This window comes from Rhinolophus hipposideros (assembly GCF_964194185.1).
Source record: "Rhinolophus hipposideros genome assembly, chromosome: 4".
Lineage (NCBI taxonomy): Eukaryota > Metazoa > Chordata > Mammalia > Chiroptera > Rhinolophidae > Rhinolophus > Rhinolophus hipposideros.
The window spans coordinates 61995372-62006451 of NC_138050.1; the positions used below are offsets into that span (position 1 = coordinate 61995372).

An 11080-nucleotide genomic window follows, 5' to 3' on the forward strand; every position below is an offset into this window, starting at 1 on the left:
GCATCTATCAATACTAGATTTTTGAGTTATTTATCTAGGATAGAAACTAGCTATTTCATGTACTTTAAACTGCACATATTTCTCTCAGTTTTCCATTTGTCATCTTTTGACTTTACTTATGATGCTTTTGCTAAGGTAAAGCATATGTATATACATATGTATATGTATATGTATATGTACATGTACATGTACATGTACATGTACATGTATATGTATATGTATATGTATATGTATATGTATATGTATATGTATATGTATATATAGAGGGTTCCAAAAAATGTATACATATTTTAAGAAAGGAAAATTCTGTGTTAAAATTGTAATACTCAATATATACCAATAACAAAAGATGAATACAAGTCATGTGTATACATTTTTTGGCACCCTCGGTGTGTGTGCGTGTATGTGTGTGTGTGTTAGATATGTATTTGAATGTATTAATCTTTCTCTATGGCTTCTGAAATTTGAATTAGAAAGGTTTTCCTCATGTCCAGGTTACAGAGAAATGGACATAAGTCTTCCTCTTGAATTTATGTTTTCCGTTTTTTACATTGAAATAACTGATCTATTTGGAGTATATTTTAATGTAGAGTAAGGGACATAAATGCAAATATATATTTTTTCAAATGACTCTCCAGTTGGGCTAACACCATTTTTTAAAAGTTAATCTTTTCCCTCAATGATTTAGGATGCTACTTTTGTCATATACTAACTCTCCATCTGTACTTAAAACCATTTCCATTAGTTTGTCTGTCTAGCCAGGCATCAACACCACACTGTTGTAATTATAGGATCTTCATAGTAACTTTTAATACGTGGTAAGGCCAGTTCCTTCTTATTGCTCTTCCTTTTGAAGACGTTCATTGGTATTCTTTGCTTATTTATTTTTCTATATGAAGTTTAGGATCCAGTGCCAGGAAAAATTTCACTGGAATTCTTTTTTTTGGAATTGCATTAAATTTGTATGTTAACTTGGGGAGACTTGACATTTATGATAGTGATCAGTCCCATCAAAAAACAAGGAATGTGTTTCTATTTTTGTTTAATCCTACTTTTGTTATTTTTCAAGACTGTTTCAAAATCTTCTTATACAGGATTTGTGAATAACCTTTTAAAGCACAGTGATTTCATCCTCTATGTGACCAGGCCAATTGAGTATGACCAATCAATTAACAACCCTTCTCTTTGAGGAGAGGTGAGGAAGTGGGCTGACAGAGAGGTAAACAGAAGAGCAAACATTTCCCTGATTTTTTCTTCTATTAACTCCACTGAGGGTTTAGCATATATTTATGTTGCCAGCTACGCTATTATATAGTACTCATTGAGACACTGTCTTTAGTAAGCTTTATTGGATAATATGACTGAGCATAATGAGAGATCGGAAATAGACTACATAGTAAATTTTGGGATCTAGTGTATAACAGGGCTTTGGAGTTATTTTTACTCAATTCAGAGACTTCTGAAGGGACACCTCATCTGCCCAATGAGTTGATTCCGGAAGCAGTCAGAGGAGAAATAGCAACCATCAGGAAAGTGGTTTCACAAAAAGAAAAGTAGGATTTCCCTGATACTCTGTTAGATTCCTCTTCTTTTAAAGATAGCTGTTCTCTAAGTTAATTCAAGGCTTGCTTTAAAACTTAATGGAATAATAGAGGGTGTGTAAAATAAGGAAGTCCAGGGGGAAAGGGAAAACCTATTTCTTACTTCAAATCCTTACTGCTCCTCTTCAGCTCAGAGAACAAAAAGGTTTATTATGAAAGACCACCAGCAATCTTGTGTTAATAATGTTTGATCATCTCTCTGTTGGCACCATCATGTCAGCCTCTTCTGGGACTCTCAAGTTCCCCCACAGGTTGACAAAATAAAAGACCTCCTCTTCCAAAAGGTTTCCCATGCTTCCAGTCTTTCCTAGTACCCTTGTTCCCCCTTACAATGTACCAGAACATCCATACAATGAGGTACTACTAAATACCTGTAAAAAGGAATGAGGAAAATTTCTATATGCAATAGTCAAGTAATTGCTAGGGCATATTGTTGAGAGAAAATAAAGCAAGGTACAGAAAAGTATGCAGTTTGCTAGCATTTATGTAAGAAAAGACTATCAATATCTAGGTATGTTTCTATTAAAAACAAACAATGGAGACAGCGCAGAGCCCTTGCCTCCACTCTTCCCTCCAGCCTACCTGCTTCTGCCCAGAGAGCCTGTAGCTCCACTTCAGCATGTGTGCCATTTGGGCCCTTTTGGGCAGTGACAATTGTCTCTCCGATTAGTGTCTGAGTGCTATGAAGATTGCGCACAGATGTCCAGATGTATTTCGTCCTCAGAATGTCAATGGATACACCAACTGCCACTTCGGATTTCACCGGTTGGTGGTGGTTGACGACATGTTTGGAATGCAGCCAATTCGAACAAAGAAATATGCTTATTTCTCAGTGGCTCTGTTACAGTGGTGAAATCTACAACCATAAGGAGATGCAACACCATTTTGAATTTGATTACTAGACCAGAGTGAATGGTGAGATAATGCTTCATTTTTATGACAAAGGAGGAACTGAGCAAATAATTTGTATGTTGGATGGGGTGTCTGCATTTATTTTATTGGATACTGCCAATAAAAAAGTATTCCTGGGGAGAGACCACTATGGAGTCAGACCTTTGTTTAAAGACACAATAGAAGGTAGATCTGGGACTGCGTGTTCAGAAGCTAAAGGTCTTGTTAACTGAAGCACACCCGGACTCCTTTTTTCAAATGCAGATTTTTCTTTTGGAGACACTATGAAGTTTTAGATTTAAAACGAAATGGCAAAGTTGCATCAGTGGAAATGGTACAAATCATCACTGTAGAGGTGAACCTCTGCATGCCCTCTAAAACAGCATTAAGGAACTATTCCCAGGTTTTGAAATAGAAATTGTGAAGAGAAGATGAGGAGAATTGGAGATAGCAAGTGTGGACAACTCCTTCAAGGACTTTGGCTATATAGGAGAGTGAGGAGTAGAACATGAGAGATATTGCAGAATATACGGATATGTACGTGCTTTAAATGATCCAGCATAGAGGAGAAAAACTGATGGTGCAAAATACGGGGGAACAATCCCTAAAACTAAAACCCAATCAAACAAGGACTACCTGCTTGAGGTAAAATAATTAGTGTTTGTCTGGGGTAGGGTTTCCAGGTGGGAACTCCAGCCTGTTCTCAGGAATTCTTTTCACTTTTCCGTTCCCGAATCCCGAGAAAAGTTGGTCGGAAAATCGAGAAAATCAGCTCCTTGATCCCAAGTGGTTGGTAGTATCAGCCGTCACTTTGTGGAAATGATTCATTGTGAAGAACAGAAAATAGTTGATATCTCGGGATTCGGGAACAGGAAAGTGAAAAAAATCCTGAGAACAGGCAGGAATTCCCATCTGGAAATCCTAGTCTGGGGAAGTAAGTTTATTTGTGTTATTTTTACTTCTTTATATACATGCATAATTCTGGATCCTTGTTTTAAAATGCTATTAAGAAACATTTGATGGCAAGCAGAAAGACTGGATGCCTTTGGTCAGGAGGCCTGAATTCCAGCTTAGTTGCTGCCACCCTGTTGAGGCAGCTAAAAGAGATTCAAGTACACTCTCCAGACATTTGCAAGTGACATGGAAGACAGTCCCTACTTACTAGCTCCAAGAAAGACAGAAAATCATATTGGGAGTGAACACTATAAAGTCTTTTTCATTCTGAGGAAGGGGTTCAGGTCATGGATGAAGTCATATTTTCCTTGAAAACTTATTACAACAGTTCACGCTTCAGTAGGTATGTATTGCATTTTTAAGTACATTTGGAAGAACACAGATAGCACGGTGATTTCTGAAGGTTCAGATGAACTTACACCGGGTGATATTTTCACAAAATTTCTTCTTAAAAAGCCAAGGAAGAGAGTGAGAGACATCTGGAGAAACTCTGTTTGCTTGATGTTCTCCGCACAGATGGAAATACCACTGCCCACAGCTTTGAACTGAGAGTCCCATTCCTGGAACACCAGTTTTCTTCCTATTACTTGTCTGTGCCACCAGAAATGAGAATTCCAAAGGATGAGATAGAAAAACAGATATTTGAGGACTCTAATCTGATATTTGAAAAGAATCTCTGGTGACCAAAAGAAACCTTCAGTGATGGCATAACCTCAGTTAAGAATTTCTAGTTCAGACAAAAGACGCTGAAAAGCCAAAGTAATATTGAGAAAGAACAACAAAGTTCAAGGTATCACACTACCTGATATCAAACTATACTACAAGGCAGTAATAATCAAAACAGCATGGTATTGACATAAAAACAGATATATAGATCAATGGAGCAAAATAAAGGGTCCAGAAATAAATCCATGCCTTTTTATGGTCAATTAATCTATGACAAAGGAGGCAAGAATATACAGTGAGGTAAAGACAGTCTCTTCAAAAATGGTGTTGGGAAAACTGGACAGATACATGCAAAAAACACCAGACCAATTTCTTATACCATATGCAAAAATAAACTCAAAATGGATTAAAGGCTTAAATATAAGACCTGAAACCATAAAACACCTAGAAGAAAACATAGGCAATAAACTCTTTGAGAGTGGTCTTAGCAATATTGTTTTAGATATGTCTCCTTGGGCAAAGGCAACAAAAGCAAAAATAAACAAATGGGACTACATCAAACTAAAAAGCTTTTGCACTATAAAGGAAACCATTCACAAAATAAAAACGCAACCTACTGAATGGGAGGAGATATTTGCAAATGATATACCCAATAAGGGGTTAATATCCAAAATATATAAAGAACTCATACAGCTCAACATCAAAAAAAAATCCGATTTAAAAAGGGCAGGGAACATGAATAAACATTTCTTCAGAAGAGGACAGACATATGAAAAGATGCTCTATATCACTAAACATCAGAGAAATGCAAATTAAAACCCCATTGAGATATCACCTCACACAGAATGGCTATCATCAATAAATCAACAAACAACAAATGTTGGCGAGGATTTGGAGAAAAGGGAACCCTCGTACACTGTTGATGGGATTGAAAATTGGTACAGCCACTATGGGAAACAGTATGGAGGTTCCTCAAAAAATTACAAATAGATGTACTTGATGATCCAGCATTTCCACCCCTGGGTATTTATCTGAAGAAATGCAAAACACTAACTCGAAAAGATATATGCACCCCTATGTTCACCGCAGCACTATTCACAATAGCCAAGATATGGAAACAACCTAAGTACCCATCAACAGATGACTGGATAAAGAAGCTGTGGTACATTTATACAATGGAGTATTACTCTGCCATAAAAAAGAAAAAAAGAAGAAACAACGAAATCTTACCATTTGCAACAACATGGATGGACCCAGAGGTTATTAAACTAAGTGAAATAAGTCAGACTGAGAAAGACAAATACCATATGATCTCACTTACATGTGGGATCTAAAGAACAAAATAAATGAACAAACAAAACAGACTTATAGAGAACAAACTGATGGTTGCTAGAAGGAAGGAGGCTTGGGAGGGTGGGTGACAAACGTGATGGGATTAGGAAGTACTAATTGGTAGTTACAAAATAGTCACAAGGATGTGAAATACAGTATGGGGAACAAAGTCTGACAATTATGCTCCTGAACTTGTTGCAACAATGTTGCTAAACTTCTTTAATATCAGAGGGATTATTCATTATGAATTTGTACCAACTGGATGAACAGTTCACCAAGTTTACTATTTGGAAGTGCTGAAAATGCTGCATGAAAAAGTTAGACAACCTGAATTTTTCGCCAACAATTCATGGTTCTTGCATCATGACAATGCACCAGCTCACATGGCACTGTCTGTGAGGGAGTTTTTAGCCAGTAAACAAATCACTGTATTGGAACACCTTCCCTACTCACCTGATCTGGCCCCCAATGACGTCTTTCTTTACCCAAAGAGAAAGGAAATATTGAAAGGAAGACATTTTGATGACATTCAGGACATCAAAGGTAATACGATGACAGCTCTGATGGCCATTCCAGAAAAAGAGTTCCAGAATTGCTTTGAAGGGTGGACTAGGCACCAGCATTGGTGCATAGCTTCCCAAGGGGAGTACTTTGAAGGTGAATGTAGTGATATTCAGCAATGAGATATGTAGCACTTTTTCTAGGATAAGTTTGTGAACTTAAATGTCAGGTCTCGTATGCTACAACATGCATGAACCTTGAGGATATTATACTAAGCGAAATAAGCCAGTCACAAAAAGACAATATTGTATGATTCCTCCTATACGTGGTAGCTAGAGTAGTTAAATTCATAGAGACAGAAAGTAGAAAGGTGGTTGGCCAGGGGCTAGAATGAGGAGTTATTGATTAATGGGTACAAGAGTTTCAGTTTTGCAAGATGAAAAAATTCATATTTTTATTTTAAATCATGTAATGTATTATCTATTAAAATGAATAGACTTTTCAGACAGGTAAATAAATAAAATTTATTCAGATATGTTCTTCCCTACTTCTCAATGAAAACTAAAGCATGTCACAAGACTTTTGTCTTACATATTTAATGGTCCTATGGTTACTTTAAATCACAGTCTCAATTCCATTTTAAATAAAAATGTTAGATCCCATAAAATAATGACAGCTTCGAAGCTAACTTAATGGTAGGTCTTGTCCTATCCCACAGATGGGCTTGGGAGTGGGTTAACCCCTTTCAATAGAAGAGGGGAGCACAGCCCTCTTTCCCCTCTTCAAGCTTCCTTATTGGAATGTGACTAACCTTCCTTGCTAACTCATCCAGAGGAGAAGGTAAATGTTCTTATTTTACAGGTAAGGTCATAAAATGGGTTCATGCTTTCTATGCTTGCAGATATTTAAAGCTGACTCTCTTTGAGGGCTCCTCATGGGTACTTCGAAAACACCCCCCACAAACCATTGTTGGAAGTCCTCTGTGGTTCCCTTGACTTGAAAGGATGCACTCCATCCCTTCATTCATTCCCAACCACTAGGAGTTCGAGAGGACTGCCAGCTTCTCCTCTCTGAGCCTGTTCGCCCATTATGTGGCCTTTGAATCAGATCATGCAATGACGCCTGAGAGGCTCTCTTTCACTTCTGGTTCATGGGAAACATTTGTGCACTGGTTGCCAAACAAATTCTGGAAGAACAGGCTGATTCCAATCTACTAGGAGCTCTCCTTTGCTCCACCTACAAGCAGCACGCCAGCCTTTCTCTTAACATCTAGATTTCCTGAAAAGAAGTCAGACACCAGTGAACTGTGACCTGGTAAAATCAGAGGACACATATTAAGCTTTCCACGTGGTCTCATTGAAACCTCTCTCTTTTGACTTGAGGTGAGGAGGAAATCACATGTCTACCTCTATTGAGACGGGAGCAGGGTTCAAAGCCCACCAACAGCTCTATCCAAAGAAAGCCTTTTAAAAATGTCTCTCCTTTATAGTAGAGAAATTGCAACAAACACCTTAGCAAATTATCAAAATAAAACCAATGAGAGGCAGATAGATACTATGCACCCAAGTTGTGATACTCTGAGAAAAAGATCATTTATGTTGGATTGGGATCATGAACTGAATATAATCATGAGAAAACAGCAAACAAATCCAAAATAAGAATTGTTCTCTTAAAAACAATTTTTTTTCAGCATTCTTTAAAACTATCATTGTTATAAAAGACAAAGAAAGGCTTGGGAACTGTTCCAGATGAAAGAGACTAAAGAAACAACTAAATACGATAAGTACACTGCAACCTCTAGTGGAGGAAAAAAACAAATGCTATAAAGGACATTATGCAGTTGACAAATTGAAATGTGGATGGTAAAGTGGTTTCGAAATTTCCTGAAGTTAATCAATGTACTGTGGTTATGTAACAGAATGTCCTTTTTCTTAGAAAATATGCAATGAAGTCTCTAGAAAGAAAGGAGTGTGATGTTTGCAGCTTATTCTCAAATAATTTAGAAAAAAAAATAGAGAGAGAGAGAGAGGGATGATAAAAAATCTCTCTTTAACAAAAAGACAAGATAAAATGTTAACAATAAGTGAATCTATATAAAAGATAAACAGGTTTTTTGTACTAATCTTGCAATTTTTCTGTAAATTTGAAATTATTTCCAAATAAAGAGCTTTTTATTTAAAAAAAAAAAAAATCTCTCTTCAAAATCAAGAACACTACCGATTTGATTCCTTGTTAAAAGGTAAAAGGACCAAGAGTCATAACATCTGATTTTTTTAACAAATCCTTCATCTTTGTAGTCATTTCAATGTGAAAATAGCACACAAATAGAAAAGTGTATATTATGAACACACGGTTTGAAAAATAATAGCATGAACACCTGTGTACCTAGTAGGATGTAGCCTAGGTGACAAAACACTGTCAATGTTTTAAGAGCTCCCTTACCCAGGCTGTGCCTTTTCCAATCACTCCGCCATCAATCCACCCCAGGTCAACACTATCCTGAATTTTGTGATAATTGTTCAATCCTTTTCTTCATATTTTTATCACATATGTATATAGAGCTTAACAAGGTATAATTTAACAAGGTATAATTTAATTTATAATTTACACTCTAAACAAATAGAATGTACTATGGTCTGAATGTTTTTGTTCCCCCCAAAATTCGTATGTTGAAACCTAACCCCCAAGGAGATGGTATTAGTAGGTGGACCTTTGGGAGGTGATGAGGTCCATTTGTGTGGAGCCCTCATGAATGAGAATAGTGTTCTTATAAAAGAGGCCCCGAGAGCTCTCAAGCCCCTTCCGCCAAGTGAGGACATAAGGAGAAGTCTACCACCGGACAGGCTCTCACCCAACCAGCAGGCCCCTGATCTCGGACCTCCAGCCTCCAGAACTGTGAGCAACAAATTTCTGTTGTTTATAAGCCACCCAGTCTGCAATATTTTGTTACAGCAGCCTGAACCGACTAAGACAGAATAATATAATATTTACTTTTCTGTGACTTGCTTTTTACACTCAATACTCCATTTCTGAGATTCACTTCATTCATACTCATGAGTACAGCTAGGGTTCCTTAATTTTCATTGCTATAAAAGAGATCAATGTATGCCTATGCCATAATTTGTTTATCCAGCTCACTACTGATGAACAATTTGTGTTGCTTCTATGTTTTTATCATTATTAAATAACGTTGCTGTTAATATTCTTGCACTTGTCTCTCAATCAACACGTGCATGAGCTTTCTCTAAGGATACATTCCTAGGAGTGGAATTGCTGGTAGGCACCAGCATTCCACTTTCCTGTTGACTACTATTGTCAATTGTCATTATATAAGGCCAAAATGTTTTTCAAAGTGATTGTAGCCATTTCAATTCCCACTAGCTATGTAGGATAGATCATTCTCCTATCTCCTATAACCCCTATCATAACCCCTATCATTCAACATTTGGTGCTATCCAACTTTAAAATGTTTCCATTCTGGTAAATATGAATGATATCTTATTATGGTTTAATTGGCATTTCCCTCGCTACTAATGAATTTGACTTCTTCACATATACTTATGGGTTGTGTGTGTTTCTCTTTTATGAAATACCTGTTCACATCTTTTGCTCTTTTTTCTGTTGAGATTTCTTTTTCTTATTGATCTAAAAGATTTTTTTATGCATTCTGGATATTAATCCTTTTTCAATTATATATGTTACTATTATATTCTCCCAGTGTGTAGTTTATATTTTCATTTTTTGACATCTTTTTTAAATAGAACTTTTTCATTTTGATATAATCAAATTGATTAATCTTTCATTTCTGGTTTGAATTTTTTGTGTTTTGTTAACAGATACTGTCTTTTAAAAGTTTTATCACTTTGCCTGTCATATTTAAATCTTTAATTTACTGGGAATTAATTTTTTATATGTTTTGACTTTGGTTTTCTTCCAATTGGATTGTACTTGCACTATTTTTTGAATAACCATCTTTTCTGCCCACTGATTTGCAGTGCCCTGGAAGTCCACATATATGGGGCAGGAGGTTGACTCTGGATTCTCTGTTCTGTTCAACTGGTCTTGTTCTCTATTCCTTTGTCAGTTCAACACTATCTCAATTACTGTAAATGTAGAGTAAACTTTAATGTCTTGTAGCAACCTTAATTTCTTCAGGAGTATCGTGGATATTCTTGGACCTTGGCTGTTTCATATCCATTACAGATTCAGCTTCTTAAATTCAAAGAAAAACTCTGTTGGGGACACTGAAATTTCAATGACTCTTCGGGCAGAATTACCATTCTTACAATACTGAGTCTTGCCAATCAACATAAAAAAGCCCTACATGTATTTAGATCTCTTGAATAAACTCATTTTGTTACATTTTTCTGAGATACTTCATAATTTTGGGTGTTACATTCAATTTTTTAAAAATTATATTTCTAATAGATTTTTTCTGGTGTTTAAATGTAATTGAGTTTTTAATTGTCCTTTTGTATCCAGAAACCGTGCTAAACATTCTTATTTATCCTAATAATTCATCTGTTGAATATTAGCTTTCCTACATTGACTATCATATCATTTTTTAAAATGTTGGTTTCTTCTTTGCAAATGTTATACCTTCTTTTTCTTCTCTCATTACTTGAGAGTAACCCTTAATAAAAAATCTGAATCGAAATGATGGCTTGGGGCACCTTTGTCTTGTTCCTAACATAAAAGAAACATTATTAACATTTCATAAGTAAGTATATTTGCTGTGTTTTTTGGGGTGGGGGAAGATGGGCTTTATCAGGTTATGGGAGTTCTTTGATATTCCTAGCTTGTTTAAAGTGTCCTCTTTTTATTTTTCTGCATTTATTGAGATGACCATATGGCTTTTATCCTTTATTGTCTTACTCTAGTAAATTACATATATTAATTGTAATAAAATTGATTTTCAAATGTTAAACTTGCATTGCTGCATGATTCCAATTTGGTCATGATGTAGCTGTCATTTTTATTCATCACTGGATTCAGTTTGCTTAGATTTCACTTAGGATTTATGAATAAAATGGATCTATAATTTTATTTTCTTGTACTATCCTTGCCAATTTTGGGTATTTCTCTAAATCAATCTCTTTCATAAAGAATAATGAAAATTTCAAAGATAAAGAAAA

At 35.9% G+C, this 11080-nt stretch overlaps 1 pseudogene across 1 annotated transcript; it reads left to right on the forward strand.

Moving 5' to 3' along the window:
• The first annotated feature begins 3511 nt into the window (after positions 1 to 3511).
• LOC308496897 (asparagine synthetase [glutamine-hydrolyzing]-like) lies at positions 3512 to 4129 on the forward strand (annotated as a pseudogene). Its single transcript has one exon. The product of its transcript is annotated as an asparagine synthetase [glutamine-hydrolyzing]-like (transcript).
• The last annotated feature ends 6951 nt before the right edge of the window (positions 4130 to 11080 follow it).